The sequence below is a fragment of the Cetorhinus maximus genome, chromosome 7 (assembly GCF_964194155.1).
Source record: "Cetorhinus maximus chromosome 7, sCetMax3.hap1.1, whole genome shotgun sequence".
Classification (NCBI taxonomy): Eukaryota; Metazoa; Chordata; class Chondrichthyes; order Lamniformes; family Cetorhinidae; genus Cetorhinus; species Cetorhinus maximus.
This window is the reverse complement of record NC_135885.1, coordinates 106,882,883-106,907,060: the sequence shown is the minus strand read 5'-3', so window position 1 is coordinate 106,907,060 and position 24,178 is coordinate 106,882,883.

The window sequence follows — 24,178 nt, the reverse complement described above, 5'->3', positions numbered from 1 at the left end:
GCCCAGAGAATGGAATGTTACACCTAAGAAGGTGTCAAGGCCTACTTCTGACACAGGCACTTCAAAGGAAAAGATGCAATGCAAAAACTGAACAGTAATCTCCTGTGGCTGTGGAGATAATGAAGACTGTTTACCATTTTAGCAGAAACCATCTCCTGTGAGTCATATCCCAGATTGTGGACATTATGTGAGTTGAAAGAAAGCAGTTTCTGGGCGAAAGACATGTTTGTTTTTCCCTCCCAGAACATACATGAAAAGGGGTTAAAAGCCAACTGTAACCCTGGTCTCTGTGAGCTAGTTTTGCTCTTCTGGCCTGGTATGCGAGGGTGTGCAGTGAAGGTCACAGCTGAAGAACATCAACTAGGCATCCCTGCGCATGCAGGTAAAAAGGTCCCCTCTCTCTGATTGCTGGAGGCAAGTGACAAGTCAGCAAAGCCACAGTCAAAAAAGAAACAGGAGGAAACAGGACAACTCCTTTCAGCTAACCTGCAGAATCAAGAATCTCCAAACCCACTGTTCAACTGCCAAAGTCAGCTCTACTGGAATCACCCAACTTAACGGCCACAGCGTTTCACCATCTACTCCTCATGGGCAAGCCAAAGACTGATTTTTATATTTTTTTAACCTTTATTTCTGAGCTCACTTCTCATTTCTAATCTGTGTATATGTGTATTGCGTTTTTATTATTTTTTTCTCGCGTTTTAGTAACTAATAAACTCACGCTTTCTTTGACTCAAGGAAGCCTGTTTAAATTGGTTCTTTTAAAAACGTAAATACTTTTAGACTGGGTAAAGGAATCCACAAGGGAAGGGACCCTTTTCAAATTAACCTCGTTGTGACCACTCAAGGGGAATGAATAAAGAAGGGAAGCCAATTCATCCCTCCTCACCTGGGAACATAACAATTTGTGGTACCTTGTCCGGGATCATAACAAATTGGGGGACCTCGTCCAGGGACTGGTCGTAACAGGAAACACAAGAAAGCAGCGCTACATACATGCAAAAATCAAAATTCCCAATACACAAAGAAACCCTAGAACCCTGATACCCAAAGGGAAAGATTTTTCACTGAGCGGGCAGAGGCATGCCCAACCCGCTTCAGCGTCGGGCGACATCATCACATACTTGATATTTAGGTTGGCAGGCATTGCGCGTGAGTCGACAGTGCTCCTGCTGACAATTAACAGGCCTATTAAGGCCATTAAAGTAATAATTAAATGCAATTTTTTGCTGCCCGTCCAACCTTACTGTTGGTAGGCAGGAGAATCAGCCAGGCAGCCTTGGATTTTTTATGAAACCACATCCATGGGCAGGATGAGGTTTTCAACAGGAATTAAAAATATAATAAAGATGTGTGAATCTCATTTATAACATGTCACATGAGGGGGCATGTTTTTAACATTTTTCAATTCTTCATTAAGTTTGTAAAAGTCTTCAGCTGCCTGAGACAGCTCTGTGCCTTTAGGGAGCTTTCAGTGCACGCAAACTTCCACGCTCGCAGTCCTCCTGCCCCCACCCCGGCAGCATTCAGCATTGCAGCGCGCGATTCACGCTGGTGGGCCGTTAATTGGCCAGCCAGCATGAAATCCTGGTCGGGGCCCGATCACGGGTGGCAGTTGGTTTTGCCCACCCGACGAGGTAAAAATCCTGCCCAAAGTTTCCAAGCCACAAGCAAAACAAAAATCCCTTCCTACACCAACATCATCCCCAACCTTTTCTCCAGCTGGTCCTCATTCCTATTCTCCTCCCCAATTCTTTCTCCTGAAGTTTGAAACAAGGGAATATTAAGCCTTAGCTCTTTAAATATGGTACATTGGAGCTGCTTGATTTAGATCCACCAATCAGAGAAGCCCAGAAAATTTTAAGAGGGGCAGCTGCCACACCATTGATTCAGTGCCCGTACTTCTCATATCGAGCCTACAAAACTGAATTACTTTCAACTCCTAAAGATCCTAACCAAAGTTGAAACTGACTTGATGTATTTAATATGAGAAGAAGTATTTTATGAATGAAAGGAGTTTGCAAACTGGATTGGGCCACAGGCTGAGATGGGCAGTCAATATTATTTCAGTAGTTAAAAATTGTTGGTAATTTCAAAATCATGTTTTTCCTGTGCAATTTTATCACTTCAGTGAACTTTATCCTGATTTGTCCTTGCAGAGCACATTTAATGTACCTTTCATGTTCTCCAGTCACATATCCATAGCAACCTAAACCACAAGCTTCATAACATCACTTAAAACTGAGTCACTATCCAGCTGCTTGATTCATGTTTCTTTGCTCCTTTCAACAACAGTTTAAAACTAATTTCTTTTTCTTTAACAATGCTGATATATATGAGATGAGGAGGGCCCAATGTGGATGAGAAGCATAATATTGATTTTTATCCTTTTCTTATTGAACAAAAAATCATTATCCTCAAGTATTTTATCCTCTACATGTTTAATCATGGGGTCATAAACACAGTGCTGTGCTTCTCCACTTTCTGAAATCTTCTTAACTTTGTAGCCTGTCCACAGGGAGGGTGAATGATCTGGACCATGATCTTCACCATGTGCAACAATGACATTCCACTTTGACTGACAGAAAACAATGCTTTGCTGAATTTCTCAATGTCGTTTATATTTTTTAAAAAATCCTCTGAGAGTTACCCTCCATGAATTTGCTCTGCCTTGCCAACTAGCTACCTTCCCACAACATTGCTTATTGGTTGGTAGCTGAATTTAAAATGCCTTTGAGGCTGAGATTTGGCCACTGCAAAAGGGCACTCAGCACTATACCATTGCAGCAATCAAGAGCCCAACTATGAGTCTTTAGTAAAAGGCAAAATCTGCAAAATAAAGGTACAATTTGTGACCACTCTCATGGGTTATATGATTCACACTCAAGCAGGATTTGTGTATGGGTCAGAGTTCTAAGCAGGAAAAAGCTGCAATAACACTCTACCCAGCCATATGTCCAAGTGGTGGTGATAAGGTCTGTAAATGTTTGATTCCTTGGCTTTAACTTCAACTACCCCTTTGATCTTAGATCAGATTGGCTGACTGATTATTTGACTGATCGAAAGAACTTCCATTATAAAAGCTTCAATGCAGACATATGAGTTATTCATGACCCAAGCCAGCCTGCACCCTTAAAAGGCACTCCTGAAAATTGGAAACCCCAGGAATGTGAACGGGAATCCCGGAATCGGGGCTTGGCTGCCATTTCCACCCCTCCACACAGTCTTCCTGACTCCAGCCCGATATCTTTTGAGTTGGCCGTATTTGTTGAATTACTTTTATGCACAAAATAATTTTCGATTTATTCTAACAATTTGCTATGTTAATTGGAAAGCTGCAAGAGGAGTTAATTGATTGATGTGGGTAAACAAATATGTAGCTAAGGAATTCCACTCAATCATCCTCCCCAAGCTGGATTCACAGCACGATGAAGGTGATTCATTCTGGGCTTCCTATTTTTTAAATGATAAAATAAAAGAAAATGATAAAAATGTGATAAATAAACGATTTATTCAAAGCACACAAAATAGCTTCGAGAATGAAACAAAATGAAACATTGCCAGTAAAGCTCGCGAAATATTCCATTATTTAGGAACAAGCTAGTAATGAGGAAAATGATTGTTTGGATTGGCCCCTTGTCAGTACTCTGTGTCCATGCTTCATCCTCACATTGAAAGAATAGTTCAATGAAAGAAATATACAGAAAATACTACACCAAACATGGGGTGGAATTCCACAGCACCAGCTGCATACCATGGAAGTCACATCAGGATGATTGAACACCCGTAGTTGAGTTCAGGCGCAGACCACACACTTTCATTTGTGTTTCCTTGACATTCAAGTGGAATGTGGAAAAAGTGTGCTCCTCACACTACAACAGTGCTCCTCCAAGCAATCCTTGAATGCTTACTCTGCATAACAGGCCTAGAAAAAAGCTGTATGTCAGGAATCCCAGAATCAGGTCTTGCGGGGAGGCAATGGCATAGTGATATTGTCGCTGGACTAGTAATCCCGAGACCCGGGATAATGCTCTGACAACCTGGGTTCAAATCCTGCCAAGGGAGATGGGATTTGAATTTAATAAAAATCTGGAAATATAAGGCTGATGATGATCATCATGAAACCATGGCAGATTGTCGTAAAAACCCATCTAGTTCACTAATGTTCTTTAGGGAAGAAAATCTGCTGTCCTTACCTGGTCTGGTCTACATGTGACTCCAGACCCACAGCAATGTGGTTGACTCTGAAATGGCCCAGCAAGCTACTCAGTTGTATCAAACCGCTACAAAGCCACAAAAAAAAGAACAAAACCAGACAGACGACCTCGGCACTGGAAACGACAACACCAAAATCAATCGTGTGGACCCTGCAAAGTCCTCCTTACTATCGGCTGAGGGCTAGTGCCAAAAGTGGGAGAGCTGTCTCATAGTCAATCAAGCAGTTCAGCCTGACATAGTCATCCTCATGGAATCATAACTTACTGATAATGCCCTAGATATTACCATCCCTGGGTATGTCCTGTCCAACCGGCACAGGTGGCAGCACAGTGGTAGGACATTGCCCTGGGAGTCCTCAACATTGACTCCAGACTCCATGAAGTCTCATGGCATCAGGTCAAACATGGGCAAGGAAACTTCTTGCTAATTACCATGTACCGCCCTCCCTCAGCTGATGAATCAGTGCTCCTCCATGTTGAACACCACTTGGAAGAAGCACTGAGGGTGGCAAGGGTGCAGAATGTACTCTGGGTGGAGGACTTCAATGTCCATCATCGAGCTGGCTAAGTCCTAAAGGACATAGCTGCTAGACTGGGTCTGCGGCAGGTGGTGAGGGAACCAACATGAGGGAAAAACATACTTGACCTCATCCTCACTAACCCGCCTGCCGCAGATGCATCTGTCCATGACAGTATCGGTAGGAGTGACCACCGCACAGTCATTATGGAGATGAAGTCCTGCCTTCACAATAAGGATGACCTCCATCATGTTGTGTGGCACTACCACTGTGCTAAATGGGATAGATTTCGAATAGATCTAGCAACTCAAGACTGGGCATCCATGAGGCACTATGGGCCATCAGCAGCAGCAGAATTGTACTCGAACACAATCTGTAACCTCATGGCACAGCATATCCCCCACTCTACCATTACCACAAGCCAGGGGATCAACCCTGTTTCAATGAAGAGTGCCAGAGGGCTTGACAGGAGCAGCACCAGGCATATCTAATAATTAGTTGTCAACCTGGTGAAGCTATAACACTTGCGTGTGAAACAATATAAGCAGCAAGTGATAGACAGAGCCAAGCGAGTCCACAAGCAACAGATCAGATCTAAATTCTGCAGCCCTACCACATCCAGTTGTGAATGGTGGTGGACAATTAAACAACTCACTGGAGGAGGAGGCTCCACAAATATCCCCATCCTCAATGATGGGGTGCCCAGCACATCAATGCAAAAGATAAGGCTGAAGCATTTGCTACATTCTTCAGCCAGAAGTGCTGAGTGGATGATCCATCTCGGCCTCCTCCAGAGCTCCCCAGCATCACAGATGCCAGTCTTCAGACAATTTGATTCACTCCACGTGATATTAAGAAACGGCTGAAGGCACTGGATAGTGCAAAGGTTATGGGCCCTGACAATATTCCAGCAATAGTACTGAAGACTTGCGCTCCAGAACTTGCCGCACCCCTAGCTAAGCTGTTCTAGTGCAGTGACAACTCTGGCATCTACATGGCTATGTGGAAAATTGTCCAGGTATGTGCTGTACATAAAAAGCAGGACAAATCCAACCGGGCCAATTACTGCCCCATCAGTATACTCTCGATTATCAGTAAACTAATGGAAGGGGTCATTAACAATGCTATCAAGTGGCACTTGCTTAACAATAACCTGCTCACTAATGCCCAGCTTGGGTTCTACCAAGGCCACCCAGCTCCTGACCTCATTATAGCCTTGGATCAAGCATGGACAAAAGAGCTGAACTCCCGAGCTGAGGTGAGAATGGCTGTCCTTGACATCAAGGCCTCATTTGACAGAGTGTGGCATCAAGGAGCCCGAGCAAAACTGGAGTCAATGGGAATTAAGGGGAAAACTCTCCATTGGTTGGAGTCATACCTAGCACAAAGGAAGATGGTTGTGGTTGTTGGCGGTCAATCATCTCAGCTCCAGGACATCACAGAATCACAGTGCAGAAGAGGCCCTTCGGCCCATTGAGTCTGCACCAACATGTGAGAAACACCTGCCCTTCCTACCTAATCCCATTTACCAGCACTTGGCCATAGCCTTGAATGTTATGATGTGCCAAGTGCTCATCCAGTACTTTTTAAAGGATGTGAGACAACCCGCCTCCACCACCCTCCCAGGCAGTGCAATCCAGACCATCACCACCCTCTGGGTAAAAAAGGTTTTCTTCACATCCCCTGTAAACCTCCTGTCTCTCACCTTGAACTTATGCCCCCTTGTGACTGACCCTTCAACTAAGGGGAACAGCTGCTCCCTATCCACCCTGTCCATGCCCCTCATTATCTTGTACACCTCGATCAGGTCACTCTTCAGTCTTCTCTGCTCTAATAAAAACAACCCAAGTCTATTCAACCTCTCTTCATAACTTAAATGTTTCATCCCAGGCAACATCCTGGTGAATCTCCTCTGCACCCCCTCCAGTGCAATCACATTCTTCCTATAATGTGGCGACTAGAACTGCACACAGTACTCTAGCTGTGGCCGCACTAAGGTTCTATACACCTCCAACATGACTTCCCTACTTTTGTAATCTAAGCCTCGATTGATAAAGGCAAGTGTCCCATATGCCTTTTTCACCACCCCACTAATGACATCACTGCAGGAGTTTCTTAGGATAGTGTCCTCGGCCCAACCATCTTCAGCTGCTACATCATTGACCTTTCTTCCATCATAAGGTCAGAAGTCGGGATGTTCGCTAATGATTGCACAATGTTCAGCACCATTCGTGACTCCTCAGATACTGAAGCAGTCCATGTCCAAATGCAGCAAGATCTGAGCAATATCTAGGCTTGGACTGACAAGTGGCAAGTAACATTCGCACTACACAAGTGTCAGGCAATGACCATCTCTAACAAGAGAGAATCTAAACATTGCCCCTTGATGTTCAATGGCATTACCATCGCTGAATCCCCCACTATCAACATCCTGGGGGTTACCATTGACCAGAAACTGAACTGGACTAGCTGTGTAAGTACTATGGCTACAAGAGCAGGTCAGAGGCTAGGAATCCTGGGGGGAGTAACTCACTCCTCAAAACCTGTCCGTCCACCATCTACAAGGCACAAGTCAGGTGTGTGATGGAATGCTCCCCACTTTCCTGGATAAGCGCAGTTCCAACAACACTCAAGAAGCTTGACACCATCCAGGACAAAGCAGCCCACTTGATTCACCCCCTGCCCCCAACAAACGTTCACTCCCTCCACCACTGACGAACAGTAGCAACAGTGTGTACCATCCATAAGATGCACAGCAGGAATTCAGGAAGGCTCCTTTGACAGCACCTACCAAACCCACAACCGCTGCCGTCTAGAAGGACAAGGGCAACAGATAGATGGGGCCACCACCTGAAAGTTCACCTCCAAGTCATTCACCATCCTGACTTGGAAATATATTGCTGTTCTTTCACTGTCACTTGGTCAAAATCCTGAAACTGCACCCCCTAACAGCACTATGGGTACCTACACCACATGGACTGCAGCAGTTCAAGAAGGCGGCTCACCACCACCTTCTCAAGGGCAACTAGGGATGGGCAATAAATGCTGGCCCAGCCAGCGAAACTCACATCTCATGAATAAATAAACAAAAAAGGCTAGGATTTTACGGGGCCTCAAGGAGCAGATTGGGATTGGAGTGGGTGTAGGTGTCCGGAAATCAGGGGGCAGGTAGGGTATGGTGTGTTTGTCACCTTTCCCCTGCTGTGTCATTTTGCCAGCAGCGAGGAAAGTTCCGACGGTCCTCCCACCCAAAGGCCAATTCAGGCCTCTTCCCAACTCCACTGGCATTTTACCAGAGTTTTGTGGGCCTTCTACTGCTTGAGGAGACTGTCAGGTGAATCCTTGGGGCCTCCTGCAGCCTCAGGGAGGGGGAGAGCCTTCCTCTAATCAGCACCCTGTACCCTACAGACATCCTCCCAGTGACAATGGCCATCCCACAATAACATGCCCCTTGACCTGACCAACCACTTTCTAGGGCCTGCCTGACTGGCCATCCCAACAACCCCAAACTAATGACCTTCATCCGAGGGCAGTGTCCTTGCTGCCTCCCCGGACCAGGTACAGTTCAAGCATTGGCTATAGCTCCCAATGGCACTGTTGAGATTGTTAAGATGCAGATTCTGTGAGCTGACAACTCTTGGAGCGGAATCTTGTCCCTTAAAAGGATGGGCACTCAATGGCCACTCACTCGTGGCCAGGTATCCAATCAGACCTGCCAGAAGCAGCTGAACCGGAGTTTCCCCTGACTTTCCGGCCTGTGGACGAGGCCACTGCTGCCCCAACAAAACCCAGGCTGTAGTTTCTGGATTTCTTTTAAATAAGCAGATTAAGACATCAAATAAATCAGAAACATTTTGTTCTGATTAAACAGAGCACGAAGAGGTGATTTGAAGAGTTAAGTAGCTACTGTCAAAATGTATTCCCCAATGGCATTTTGGTATTTGGTATTTGCATATTTTGTTGGTGGCTGACCACTTTTGACAAAATCTGTATTGCTGAACTTTCTAATAAGGTAAAATTTCTGGTCGTTTAATGATCCAGCTTATTATTCAAAAAGCATTTGCTCAACTGCACGTGTTTGTGCATTGTGAATCCCATTATCCATTTTTGGTACTCCTGAGAAAGAACTGATAACTGACAAATAACAGATCCTGAACAGGATAAACTGGAAACACTATTATTCTCCATGTCGTTTGCTGGGTGTCTCTTTATGTCAAAGATGCTATATAAGACAGATCTTGCAATATTTAGCTCAATACATATGCATCGGTGAAAAGCTTGCCAAATCTCACCAAAGGGTCGGGCTGGAAGTTGCCGCCCTGCCATTACCTCATAGGGTCAAAGGTCCTGGCGCCATACTTAAAGGGCTTTCAGACAGCCATTCACTCACTGAAAGCCAGAGGGTCTGCTTTCTACATCAACCAGAATGTCATAGAGCAGACAATGGGTGGAATTTTATGGTCCCTGCCGCTGGCAGGATCTTCCAGTCCCGCCGAAGTCAATGGAGTTTTGAACAGCTCGCTGCATTTTCCACCCCGCCCCCACCACAATGGGGCCGTAAAATTCTGCCCAATGTGTAGCCCCATGGTTTAATGAAGCCTCCCTTCAAGGTCTCCTCCAGGCCATCCAGGAAAGTTGCGCGGTCCTGTTTCCTAGGGATAGCAGCAGGTGGCCACCCTGTCTGACCATGGTGGCCTGGGCGGAAGCGACAGCAGAGGTTAGCACCTATTGGGGCCCACAAACGAACCAGCCAACAGTGCAGGAAAAGGATGAACAATCTGTTGCACTCTGCCAGGGTGAATGGTACCAAACTCACTGCAAAGCATCAGGCAGTGTAAGTATGTGAGTGCACAGGGATGACAGACAGGAGTTTGGATTGCAGGACTCAGCAGCAGATTGGACATGTGCACTAAATGTTCAGCCACTTCATGCTCTCAATGTTCCATCAATTGCAGGACTTCCTGCTTGTTAATCACTGACTGGGGAGGGCTCATTCTCCTAAGCTGCTCCTGAACGCACTGGGATGATACTCAACCCTTCTGCCTGTCTGCAGGACAAGAATGCTCACAACAGGAGGGAATGGGCCCACACCAGGGGCAGCATGTCGGATATTAGAGACCTCATTCCTTTCAAGGAGGGAAGCTGCCGAGCTAGCCGGGAAGGAGCAGGACCATGCCTGTGCTGAAGGCAAGATAGGGCTCTCCCAGAAAGTCAATGAGGATGCCTCCAGTCTGTAGTTGTCACAAGTGGCCACAAAGTAACAGATTGCTTTAATTAAGGACCCTGCTTAGGCATTTACTAAATCTTTCTTTTCTCTATTCCAGGTACCAGCAAGAAAACGGGAGGACCACCTTGGGGATCAGCCACAGAACTAGCCCCAATCCCACCTCTGAGGAGAATGCCTCAGAAACTACAGAGGATGCACCTTCACAGCGTTCACCTGCTACCTCCACCAGCACAGATACATTCACCTCAGTGGGTCTAAGTTCCAGACTAGGCTCAGGGTCACAATTTGGTGAGCACAGCACTGACACGGGACCACAGCTGATGAAGGGAGTGACAGCTGAGGTCTCTGACACTTGGAGGACTGCTGGAGGCCTGGCCCCTGTTCAGCCCCGAACAGATGACGAGCCTCTGGACCCGGCCCTAAGAGACTCTTTGGAGATGCAGAGACAGGCAGGGACCATCAGGGAGAGTTACCAGAGGCCATGCTCAGACTGGACCGAAGACTGGAGGAGTCTGTTTACGTTCTGTCTGCTATTGTGGCTCTGGCATGCGAGCGCTAGGCTGCCTCCATGGAAAGGGTGGCAGCCACCTTGGAGATCCAGGTGCAGCAGAATGCACAGTGCCTGCCAGATAAGCACTCGAACCTGCACTCCATTGCTCTAGCCATGGGTGCAGTGCAGCAGTGGCTAGGCAAAAGGGGGGTGGGGCACCCTGAACTCCCTCCAGGTGTCCCTTCTCCTCAAGGAGTCAGGGAGGTTCCATGAGGCACCCACAGGGGGGAGAAGCTTCGGCCAGGCACCCTGGGAGCTTCATCCCAGGCCACTCTGAGGGTGCCCTGCCGCTCCACCTCCCCTCTGCCTATGACGCAATCACCTCCAGCAGATCAGGCCAAGGAGGGTGCACATGCACCTGAGCAGGAGACCCTTAGCAAGCTGAGGCCCTCAAGGCCTTTGGTCACCAGAGGATGACCGCCCAAGTCATCACAGTCAAAAGAGCACAACAGTCAGCAGGCTGCTTCTCCTGTGCGATGTGGGAAGTCAGGGACACTTCCAGTATCGCCAGCTGCAGCTACTTGAAATCAACGTTTCGGATCTGGAGCAGTGGCTGGAGTCACTGTGGAGCAGCTGCAGGGGTGAGATCTTCATGGATAGCATGTACAGTGAGGTGGTCACAACGCAGGTAAACAGTGCACAGGCAGAAAGGGAACGGGTGACCATCAGACAGAGTAAAGGCACTAGGCAGGTAGTGCAGGAGTCCGCTGGGTCCATCTCCTTCTTTAACAGAGTTTCCATTTTGGATACTGCTGGGGGAATTGGTTTGTCAGGGGAATTCAGCGAGAGCCAAATTCAAGGCACCACGAGTGGCTCAGCTGCATGGGGCGGGTAGGGTGAAGGAAAAAGAGTGGGTGAGCAATAGTGATAGGGGATTCTATCATAAAGGGACAGACAGGCATTTCTGCGGCTGCAGACGTGACACCAGGATGGTATGTTGCCTCCCTGGTGCCAGGGTCAAGGATGTCACTGAGTGGCTGCAGGACATTCTGAAGGGGGAGGTGAACAGCCAGAGGCCATGGTCCATATCGGTACCAATGGCATAGGTAAAAAGAGGGATGAAGTCCTGAAAGCAGAATATAGGGAGCTAGGAAATAAATTAAAAAGCAGGACCTCAAAAGTAGTAATCTGAGGATTACTCCCAGTGCCATGTGCTAGTGAGATCAGGAATAGGAGAATAGACCAGATGAATGCATGGCTGGAAAGATGGTGTAGGAGGGAGGGATTTAGATTCCTGAGGCATTGGGACCGATTCTGGGGAAGATGGAATCTGTACAAGCGGATGGGTTGCACCCCAGCAGGATTGGGACCAATACCCTCGCAGTGCTGAGGGGGAGGGTTTGAACTAGAGTGACAGGGGGATGGGAATCTGGGTGGGGAGACACAAGAGAGGGAAACAAAGATAAAGATGAAAGACAGAAAAGCAAAAAGCAAAGGTGGAAGGCAGAAGAATCAAAGGCTAGAAGCAAATAGAGCCATAGTACAAAAAAAGATGTGTAAAAGGACAAGTCTAAAGGCACTGTATCTGAATGCACAGAGCATAAGGTAGATGAATTAACAGATGTAAATGGGTATGATATGATTGCGATTGCAAACACATGGCTGCAGGGTGACCAAGGCTGGTAACTGAATATCCAAGGGTATTCGATATTTAGGAATGACAGGCAAAAAGGATAAGGAGGTGGCATGGCATTATTAGTTAAGGATGAAATCAGTGCAATAGTGAGAGAGGATGTTGGCTGAGAAAATCTCGAAGTAGAATCAGTCTGGGTGGAGCTCAGAAGAAACAAGGGGTGGAAGACATTAGTGGGAGTTGTCTATAGCCCGTAAAACAGTAGTGATAAAGAAGGGGTCGGTATTAAACAGGAAATTAGGGATGCATGTAACAAGGGTGATCTTAATCTACATATAGACTGGACAAACCAAATTAGCAATAATACTGTGGCGGATGAATTCCTGGAGTGTGTACGAGATGGTTTTTTTAGACCAGTATGTTGAGTGACCAACTAGGGAACAGGTTATCATAGATTTGGTATTGTGCAATGAGAAGGGGTTAATTAATATTCTTGCTGTGCGCGGTCCTTTAGGGAACAGTGACCATAACATGATAGAATTCTCCCTTAGGTTGGAAAGTGAAGTAGTCCAATACGAAACTCGGATCCTAAATCTAAACAAAGGAAACTACGAAGGTATGAGCCACGAGTTGGCTAAGAATGATTGGGGAACTTCATTAAAAGACATGACAGTGGATAGGCAATGGCTAATATTTAAGGAACAAATATATACATTGCAACAGTTATATATTCCTTTCTGGTGCAAAAACACAACCGGAAAAGTGGCCCAATCATGGCTAAAAAAAGAAATTAAGGGTAGTATTAGATCCAAAGAGGAGTCATATAAAGTTGCTGGAAAAAAATAGCAAGCCTAGGGATTGGGAGCACTTCAGAATTCAGGCAAGGAGGACCAAGAGATTGATTAAGAGGGGAAAAATAGGGTATGAGAGTAAACTTGCAAGGAACATAAAAGAGGACTGTAAAAGCTTCTATAAGTATGTAAAAAGAAAAAGATTAGTGAAGACAAATGTAGGTCCCATATAGTCCGTAATGGGAGAATTTATAATAGAGAACAAGCACATGGCAGAGCAATTAAATAACTAATTTAATTCTGTCTTCATGGAGGAAGAGACAAATAACTTCCCAGACACATTAGGGAATCGAGGGTTGAGTGAGAAAGGAATTGGAGGAAATTAATATTGTGAAAAAAAAATTCTGGAGAAATTAATGGGACTGAAAGCCAATAAATCTCCAGGGCCTGATAATCTATACCCCAGGATACTTAAGAAGATGGCCATGTAAATAATGAATGTATTGGTTATCATCTTCCAAAATTCTATAGATTCTGGAACAGCCCTGGCAGATATAAATATAGAAAATAGGAGGAGGAGTAGACCACTTGGCCCCTCGAGCCTGCTCCGCCATTCATTATGATCATGGCTGATCATCCAACTCAATAGCCTGCTCCCGCTTTCTCCCCATATCCTTTGATCCCTTTCGCCCCAAGAGCTATATCTAACTCCTTCTTGAAAACATGTTTTGACATCAACTACCTTCTGTGGTAGCGAATTCCACAGGCTCACCACTCTCTGGGTGGAGAAATTTCTCCTCACCTCAGTCCCAATTGGTCTACCCTGTATCCTCAGTCTATGACCCCTGGTTCTGGACTCCCCCGCCATTGGGAACATCCTTCCTGCATCTACCCTGTCTAGTCCTGTGAGAATGTTATAAATTTCTATGAGATCCCCCCTCATTCTTCTGAACTCCAGTGAATACAATCCTAACCAACTCAATCTCTCTTCATATGTCAGTCCTGCCATCCCAGGAATCAGTCTGGTAAACCTTCGCTGCACTCCCTCTATAGCAAGAACACCCTTGCTCAGATAAGGAGACCAAAACTGCATACAATATTCCAGGTGTGGCCTCACCAAGGCTCTGTATAATTGCAGCAAGACATCCCTGCTCCTGTACTCGAATCCTCTCGCTATGCAGGCCAACAAACTATTTGCCTGCTGCACCTGCATGCTTACCTTCAGCGACTGGTGTACGAGGACACCCAGGTCTCGTTGCTCATTCCCCTCTCTCAATTTATAGCCATTCAGATAATAATCTGCCTTCCTGTTTTTGCTACCAAAGTGGATAACCTCACATTTATCCACATTATACTGCATCTGCCATGCATTTGCCCACTCACTCAGCTTGTCCGAATCACACTAAAGCATCTCTGCATCCTCTTCACAGCTCACCCTCCCATTCGGCTTTGTGTCATTTGCAAATTTGGAGATATTACATTTAGTTCCCTCATCTAAATCATTAATATATAATGTGAATAACTGGGGTCCCAGCATCGATCCCTGCGGTACCCTACTAGTCACTGCCTGCCATTCAGAAAAAGACCTGTTTATTCCTACTCTTTGTTTTCTGTCTGCCAACCAGTTTTCTCTCCATCTCTAAACACTACCCCCAATCCCATGCGCTTTAATTTTACACACTAATCTCTTATGTGGGACTTTGTCAAAAGCCTTCTGAAAGTCCAAATAAACCGCATCCACTGGCTCCCCCTCATCAACTCTACTAGTTACATTCTCGAAAAATTCCAGTAGATTTGTCAATCATGATTTCCCTTTCGTAAATCCATGCTGATTCTGTCCAATTCTGCTACTGTTTACCTAGTGCTCAGCTATTAAATCTTTTATAAAGGACTCTAGAATTTTCTCCACTACCGACGTCAGGCTGACCGGTCTAAAATTCCCAGATTTCCCTCTGCCTCCTCTTTTAAATAGTGGGGTTACATTAACTACCCTCCAATCTGTAGGAACTGTTCCAGAGTCCATAGAATCTCATAAGATGACCACCAATGCATCCACTATTTCTAGGGCCACTTCCTTAAGTACTCTGGGATGCAGATTATCAGGCCCTGGAGATTTATCGGCCTTCAATCCCATCAATTTCCCCAACACCATTTCCCTACTAATACTGCTTTCTTTCAGTTCCTCCTTCTCACTAAACCCTGTGTTCCCCAACATTTCTGGTATGTTATTTGTGTCCTTCTTTGTGAAGACAGAACCAAAGTATGTACTTAGTTGGTCAGTCATTTCTTTGTTCCCCATTATAAATTCCCCTGTTTCTGACTGTAAGGGACTTACATTTGTCTTCACCAATCTTTTTCTCTTCACATACCTATAGAATATTTACCATCAGTTTTTAAGCTCCCGGCAAGCTTACTCTCATACTTTATTTTCCCCTTCTTAATCAATCCCTTGTTCCTCCTTTGCTGAATTCTAAAGTGCTCCCAATCCTCAGGTCTGTTGTTTTTTCTGGTCAATTTGTATGCCTCTTCCTTGGATCTAATACTATCTCTAATTTCCCTTGTAAGCCATGGTTTGGCCACCTTTCCTATTTTACTTTTGCACCAGACAGGAATTAACAATTGTTGCAGTTCACCCATGCGCTTTTTGAATGTTTGCCATTGCCTATTCACCGTCATCCCTTTAAGCAGCGTTTCTCAATCCATCATAGCCAACTCACACCTCAAACCATCGTGGTTTCCTTTATTAAGATTCAGGGCCCTAGTCTTAGAGTCAACTACGTCACTCTCCATCTTGATGAAGAATTCTATCATATTATGGTCGCTCAACCCCAAGGGGCCTCGCACAACTAGATTGCCAATTGTTCCTTTCTCATTACAATACCCAGTCTAGGATGGCCTGTTCTCTAGTTGGTTCCTCAATGTATTGTCCAGAAAACCATCCCGTATACACTCCAGGAATTCCTCCTGTACGGTAATTGTTACTAATTTGATTTGCCCAATCTATATGCAGATTAAAGTCACCCATAATTACAGATGTTCCTTTATTGCATGCGTCTCTAATTTCCTGTTTAATGCCATTCCCAACAACTCCAGTACAGTTTGGGGGTCTATATGCAACCCCCAAATAATGTATTTTGCCCCTTAGTGTTTCTCAGCTCTACCCATGCAGATTCCACATCGTCGGAACTAATATCTTTCCTCACTATTGCGTTAATTTCCTCTTTAACCAGCAATGCAACTCCGACGCCTTTTCCTTTTTGTCTGTCCTCCCTAAATACTGAATACCCCTGGATGTTCAGTTCCCATCCTGGTCACCCTGCAGCCATGTATCCGTAGCCCCGACTATATCATACCTGTTTACATCTATTTGCGCAGTTATTTCATCCACTTTATTGCGAATGCTCCTTGCGTTAAGGCACAAAGCCTTAAGGCTTGTCTTTTTAACATTACTTGTCCCATTCCCACTATTTTTCACTGAGGCCCTGTTTGATTCTTGCCCTTGATTTCTCTGACTATCACTTTTCTTATTCCCCATTCTGTCTTTTGTTCTTGTCCTTGATTCCCCCTCCTCTGACTCCTTGCATAGGTTCCCATCCCGCTGCCATTTTAGTTTAAACCTTCCCCAACCACTCTAGCAAATATTCCCCCTAGGACATCAGTCCCAGTCCTGCCCAGGTGTAACCTGTCTAGTTTGAACTGGTCCCAATGTCCCAGGAATCTGAAACCCTCCCCTTTGTACCGTCTCTTTAGCCACGTATTCATCCACTATATGCTGCTATTTCTACTCGTCTAGCATGTGGCACTGGTAGTAATTCTGAGATCACTACCTTTGAGGTCCTACTTTTCAACTTACTTCCTAACTCCCTATATTCTATTTTTAGGACCTCATCCCTTTTTTTACCTATGTCGTTTGTACCAATGTGTACCACGACCATTGGCTGTCCACCCTCCCCTTTCAAATGTCCTATAGCCGCTCTGAGACATCCTTGACCCTAGCACCAGGGAAGCAGCATACCATCCTGGAGTCTTGTTTGCGGCCACAGAAACGCCCATCTATTCCCCATACAATTAAATCCTCTATAACTATTGCATTCCCACACTTTTTACTCCTCCCTTGTGCAGCAGGGTAAACCTTGGTGCAACGAATTTGGCTGTTGCTGCTTTCCCCTGAGATTCCCCTCAACAGTATCCAAAGCGGTTTATCTGTTTTGCAGGGGAATAGCCACAGAAGACTCCTGCACTGCCTGCCTAGTCCTCTTGTTTGCCTGGTGGTCACCCATTCCCTTCCTGCCTGTGGACTCTTAGCCTGCGGTGTGACCACCACTCTATACGTGCTATCCACGATGCTCTCTGCCTTGCGGATGCTCCACAGTGTCCCCAGCCATTGCTCCAGATCCGAAACCCGGGCTTTCAGGAGCTGCAGCTGGAGACACTTCCCGTACACATGCTGGCCCCGTGTACTGGAAATGTTCCCGACTTCCCACATACAGCAGGAGTAGCACACCATGGCTTTGAGCTCTCCTGCCATGACTTACCCCTTTGAATTAAATTAAACCTTTTGGAAGAAACTTAATATCAAATAATATCAATTGACCTAGGGCCCTTCTTCCCTGCTCTGTGTTGTTATAGAATATAGCCCTTACAAATCATGAACCACAACATAAGAACTTAAGAACTATAAGTGGTAAAAGTAGTAAATATTTACCCAGCCGTACTCACAATACTCAAAGGATCACCTCGTTCCCTCCTCACCGAACCCCCTCAGTCACCTCTGCTCTCCCAGCTCCTTTTCAACTCCCGGCTCCTCTCGCGCTTCTGTTCAACTCCTGACTCCTCTCACACTACTTTTCAATTCCCGGCTCCTGTTGCGCTTCTCTTCAACTCCCGACTCCCCTCGCTCTTCTGTTTGATTGGAGGGTGGTAAATGTAACCCCAATATTTAAAAAAGGAGGGAAGGTGAAAACAGATAATTGCACACTGGTTAGCCTCACATCAGTGGTAGGGGAAAATGCTAGAGTCTATTATAAAGGATATGACAACAGGACACTTAGAAAACATCAATGGGTTTAGACAATGTCAACATGGACTTGTGAAAAGGAAATCATGTTTGACAAACCAACTGGAAATTTTTGAGGACGTAATTACCAGAATAGATAAGGGAGAACCATTGGATGTGGTGCATTTAAATTTTCAGGAAGCTTTTGATAAAGTCCCACATAAGAGGTTAGTGTGCAAAATTAAAGCACATGGAATTGGGGGTAATATATTAGTGTTGATTGTTATATTTCCAAGTTTTCTGATGACACACCACTGGGTGAGAATATCAGTGGTGAGGAGGATGTTAAGAGGCTTCAAGGCGATTTAGACAACTGGAGTGAGTGGGCAAATGCATGGCAGATGCAGTATATTGTGGATAAGTGTGAAGTTATCCACTTTGGGAGAAAAAACAGAGTGGCAGTGTATTATTTAAATGGTGATAGATTGGGAAATGTTGATGTACAAAGGGACCTGGGTGTCCTTGTATACCAATCACTGAAAGCAAACATGCAGGTGCAGCAAGCAGTTAAAAAGGCAAATGGTATGTTGGCCTTCATTGCGAGGGAATTGAGTACAGGAGCAAAGATGTCTTACTGCAACTGTACAGTGCCTTGGCGAGACCACACCTGGAGTATTGTGTGCAGTTTTGGATTCCTTACCGAAGGAAGGATATAATTGCCATAGAGGGAGTGCAGCGAAGGTTCACCAGACTGATTCCTGAGATGGCAGGATTGACTTATGAGGAGAGATTTGGCTGACTAGGCCTGTATTCACTGGAGTTTAGAAGAATGAGAGGGGATCTCATTGAAACTTATAAAATTCTGACAGGATTGGGCAGACTGGATGCAGGAATGATGTTTCCTCTGGCTGAGGGGTTAGAACAAGGGGTCACAGTCTCAGGATATGGGGTAGACCTCTTAGGACTGAGATGAGGAGAAACATCTTTTCTCAGCGGGTGCTGCACCTATGGAATTCCCTAACACCGAGGGTTGTGGAGGCCAAGTAACTGAATATATTTGAGAAGGAAGTGGGTAGATATCTTGACTCTAAAGGCATCAAAGGATATGGGGAGAGAACGGGAGTATGACGTTTAGATAGAGGCTCAGCTATGATCACATTGAATGGCGGGGCAAGCTCGAAGGGCCGAATGACCCACTCCTGCTCCTAATTTTCTGTTTCTATGTAAAAATGGTGAGGACTTGGTGCTTAATATCCAAGGATCCAATGTGTTCACAAAAGATAGGGAAGGAGAAAAGGGAGGTGGTGAGACAGTACTGATTAGGAAAGATATTGCAGTATTGGAAAAGAGGAGCTGTCCTTGATGGGGCAAGGACAAAATTAGGTTAGAGTTGAGAAGCAAAGAGGGTATGATTATGCTACTGGAGGTATTCTATAGGCCCCAAATAGTGAGAAAAAGATAGAAGAGCAAGTATGTAGGGAAATCACAGATGTTATGGAAAAAGATGGTGGTGTACGATTACAGGTCCAGAGCAAGGACAGAGTACTGAATGAGTACCTTTTATCGGTCTTTACTAAGGAAGAGAATGCTACCAAAATATCTGTAGGAGCAGGGATGGCAACGGTAATAACTTAGAAGACTTCCTGTGAGTCAAGACACATGAGGCAGACAAAGCACGTGCTTGCATCGATTTTCCTGGAACAGGTCACTAACCTGAAGCCAGAGGCTGTAGCTTGAGGGGTGCCACTCCACATCAAGCCTGGATGACCAGGAGATTCTCTGGTCTTACTGCCTGCCACAGGAAGGATTTGCAGGTTGATAATCAACCTATTTGGCTGCATTTTGAACACACCTCCCATGACCAGCAAGTCCTGGAATAGGACTCAAACCTGGAGCTTCTGGCTCGGAGGCTGGGACTCTACCTACTGCACCACAAGTACCCTTGTAGAGGTAATGGATGGGGTAAAAATTAAGAGGCAGGATATGCTGAAAAGGCTGGCTATGCTTAGAGTGGATACATTGCCTGGTCTGGATGGCCTGTATGCCAGGTTGTTGAAGGAAGTGGGGGCGGTGATGGTGGAAGGGCTTGCCATAATCTTCCAATCTTCCATAGATATGGTGGAAGTGCTAGAGGATTGAAGAGTCGAAAATCCGACACCATTATTCAAGACAGGGTGTAAGGACATGCTGAGTAACTGAAGGCTGGTCAGTTTAACCCCAATGGTTTTAGAAACAATATCAGAAAAAAATCAAAGGCACTTGAAGAGGTTTGGGTTAATTGAGGAGAGCCAGCACTGATTTGTGAAAGGCAGATTGTAATTGACTAACCTAGCTGAATTTTTTGATGAAGTAACAGGGAAGGTTGATGAAGGGGAAGCAATGAATGCTGTCTGTATGGATTTTAAGAAAGTGTTTGACAAAGGCTGGTTAACAAAACTGAGAGTCATGGAATAGTGGGGGGTCAATGTCCGCTTGAATAAAAAATTTGCTCAAGTATAGAAAACAGTGAGTCATGGCAAATTGTTATATTTCAGACTGGAGGATGGTAGACAGTTCTAGCACAGTTCTACAGAATACACGGGGACAGAGGGACATCACGTCCCCAACCATCACAGTTCATGTGCTTCAATTTTTGAAGATGGCAGGACATATTGAGAGATTGTTTTGATAAGCTTGTGGATCTTGATCTTCATACATAGAGATATTGAGTACAACAGCAGGGAAGTTTTTCTGAATCTTTATAAAGCTTTGGCTAGGCCACAACTAGAGCATTGCATCTAGTTCTGGCCTCCATGCTTTAGGAAGGATGTGAGGGTCCTTGATAGGGTGCAGAGGCGATTTACCAAAATAGTTCCAGGATGAGAGATTTTAGCTACAAGGTTGGGTTAGAGAAGCTGGGGTTCTCCTTGGGGCGAGGTAGATTTGGGAGCGACAAAGAAAATCTGGGCCCACTAGCTGATGGCACAGGGACTAGGAGCACAGATTTAAGGTGTTGGGCAAGGATTTTGGGGGGAGCTCAAAGAAGAACTTTTTTATGCAATGAATGTTAACAGCCTAGAACTTGCTGCCTATGCTGGTGGTGGAAATGGAGAGGATAAATCATTTCAAAAGGATCCTGGATGGACACTTGAAGGAAATAAACTTGTAGGGCTGTGGGTACAAAGCAGGAAGATGTGACTGGCATAATTGCTTTATGGAGAGCTGGGATAGATCTGATGGACAGAATGGCCTTCTTTTGTGCTGTAGTGACTCTATGGGTGGAATTTTCCCTTCTGGAGACAAAGTGTGGCGGCCGGCAGGAAAGGCAGCATGATTCCTGCTGGCCAGCGGGCGGATTTTCAGGCCAGATCTTCTGCTTCTCAGCTCATCATTTATACATTAGTGCAGAGCTTATTGAATCTTGTGGTGTGGTGGCCAGGGATTCTTCTGTCCCCTTAGGGTTGAAGTTCCTGGTGCCATATGTAAACTGCACCCGCACAGACATTCACTCACTGCAGCCCTGGAGTTATTGTGGCGAGCGAAGCAGTGGCACTGAAAAGAAACAAACTCCCTGCACTGTGGTTTAGCGAGACCTCCCTGGGGATTCTCCTTCAGGCCATACAGGAAAGATCATATAGGAAGTACTCTTTCCGAGGAATGGGAGCTGGAGGTCCACCAGGCTGACAATGCCGGCCTGGAAGGAGGTCGCCAGGCAGGTCACCACACATGAGCCACAAAAAAGGACTAAAAAAGGATGAATGATCAGTTCTGCCCCACCAGGATAAGTGAACCTTCTCCTCACTTCAAACTCACACTCTCGTAAAGGCATCAGACAGTCTAAGAGTCACAGTCCACAGGGATGTCACACAATACCAGCAGATGGGGCATCAGCACTGAATGTCTGCCAGCCATTTTAAGATCACCATCTCCTGTAAGATCCTGCACAAAGGGCGTCTTCTTCAGTAACTGGAGAGGGCTCAGCACACGCAGCAAGCATGCTTGCTTCTGAATTGCTCTTTCATCTGTAGTGCTCACAGTCAATTATGTGGGACAAAATTTCCCACAACAAAAGGGAGAGATCGGTTACTGGAGGTGGGGTGTTGGGGGGGAACAGGGCAGAGCTAGCTGGAGAGGACAGGGACATTCCTGCACAGAAGGCGAGACCAGCCTCCCCCAACAAACCAGCGTGTGTCCATCCAGTATACATTGTCCACACATGGAAAATGATTGTGAGTGACCTATAGTGTCGGAGCTTGCCCAGTCAATCACTAATTATCTCTCTTTTCTATTCAGCCACCAGCAAGAAAAGGAGGAGGGAGGGTTTGAGCAAGTGCCTCAGCCCTATCCCCCAGACCACCTCAGATGAGGATTCTGAGGAACCATCCAATGAAAACCCATCACTGCATTCGCAGTGCAGATGCACACATCTCGGAGGATCCTGGTTCTAGAGTAGGTTCGCATTCACAATCCGGTAATCACCTCACGGACATGTGTCCACAGCTGGCAGAGGCAATGGCAACTGAGGTCTCTGACACTCGGAGCAATGCTGGAGACCAGGCCCCTGCAGAGACCGAGTCTGATGATTTTTTTTTATTCATTCAAGGGATGTAGGCCTCGCTGGCTAGACCAGCATTTATTGCCCATTCCAATTGCAGTTGAGAAGGTGGTGGTGAGCTGCCTTCTTGAATCGCTGTAGTCCATGTAGTGTAGGTCCACACACAGCTTGGCAATCGGCCCTGAGAGAAATGTTGAAGATGCAAAGACAGGCTGGGGAACATCAGAGTTGACAGAGTCCATCACCAGACTGGAATGAAGGATGGAGGAGTCCATCCATGTTCTGTCTGATGTTGGCTCTGACATGTGAGTGCATTGAAGTCTCCATGGGAATGTTGGAGACCCAGGTCCAGCAATTTCTGCCAGATTTGTGCTCGGACCTGCACATTATCACTCTAGCCATGGGTATGTTCCATCAGTGGCTAGGCGAGACGGGGACAGGGCACCACGATCTCCCTCCGGGTGCACTTCCTGTCAAGGAGTCATGGGGAAGCCCTTGGGCACCCAAACGGAGGGGGAGCATCAGCTAGACACCCCGGGGCCATCCTCCCAGGTGTTTTAAAAGGGTGTCTTGCTACTCCAAATCCCCTCTGCCTGTGACCCCATCAACTCCAACAGGTCAGGCCAAGGAGGGTGCACCTTCCCCGGAGCAGGAGATCCTTAGCAGGCCAGGGCCCTCTCATCTCAGACAACAGGTCATAGCAGTCAGCAGCTGCCTCTATCTGTGCACAGAGATGTAGCAGTAGAGTAAGGAAAATTAAGAAGCTGTGAATGCACAATGGTGTCATGGGTATTCATTCATTGCATATACTTTTCACTTTGGTAAATGTATTTCACTTATATGCCACTCCAAGTCTCACGTACCAAATGGTTCATGGATGTAATGTAATATCCCATGTTCATTCAAGGATACTAAATGACCCCCCCTCCGCTGCAAATTATCTCCCATTTTGTCCCTCAGTTCCATGAGGTCTCATCCTTAGTTCCACATAAGCAACATGAACAAAGACACTTCCTATATGAAAATGATGGCTGGGCAATGCACGTGTAACCCTCGCATCCGAGGCTCTCATAATGTGACCTCATGAGAACTGTTCTTGGAAGGTTAGTGGTTATCTTGATGCTGTCGCACTGAAGTCTGTTCTTCGTGGATGTTAAAATTTTTTATTGCAGGCCGCACTGCAGCCTTTCCAACCAAGGCACTTTGTAATGGCCTTTATTTTGTGACTGTAAGATTTTGGTAAAAGTATTATTCATCATCAAGCACCATAGCCTTTCATAGCTCCCTGCAGCGTTATTTCATCTCTGCTTTTAAGGTTAAACATTGCCCCTATATTAGTTCGCACTCTCCCCATTCATGACACTGAGCGATGGAAGTTGGTTCCACTCGGTGACATTTTAAACATCTGCTAGATGGGAATGAGTGTGTGATGTCAGAGGTGTGTGCTCATCCTGATGAAGCCACCCAGTTACCTGTGAGGATGTTACTTTGATCCTGAATGGCTGCCTTGCATTGCTTGACTGAATCCTTCTTTGAGGTACAGAAGACCAGTTGATTTTTGATTTCATTACACGACTGTGCATCAGTGACTTAGGGACTGGTAATCCAGAAACCCAAGGAAATCATCTGGAGACCCGGGTTCGAATCCCACCATGGCACATGGTGGAATTTGAATTCAATAAGTATCTGGAATTAAAAGTCTAATAATGATGTTGATTGTCGAAAAAGCCCATCTGTTTCACTAATGTCTTTTAGGGAAGGAAATCTGCCGT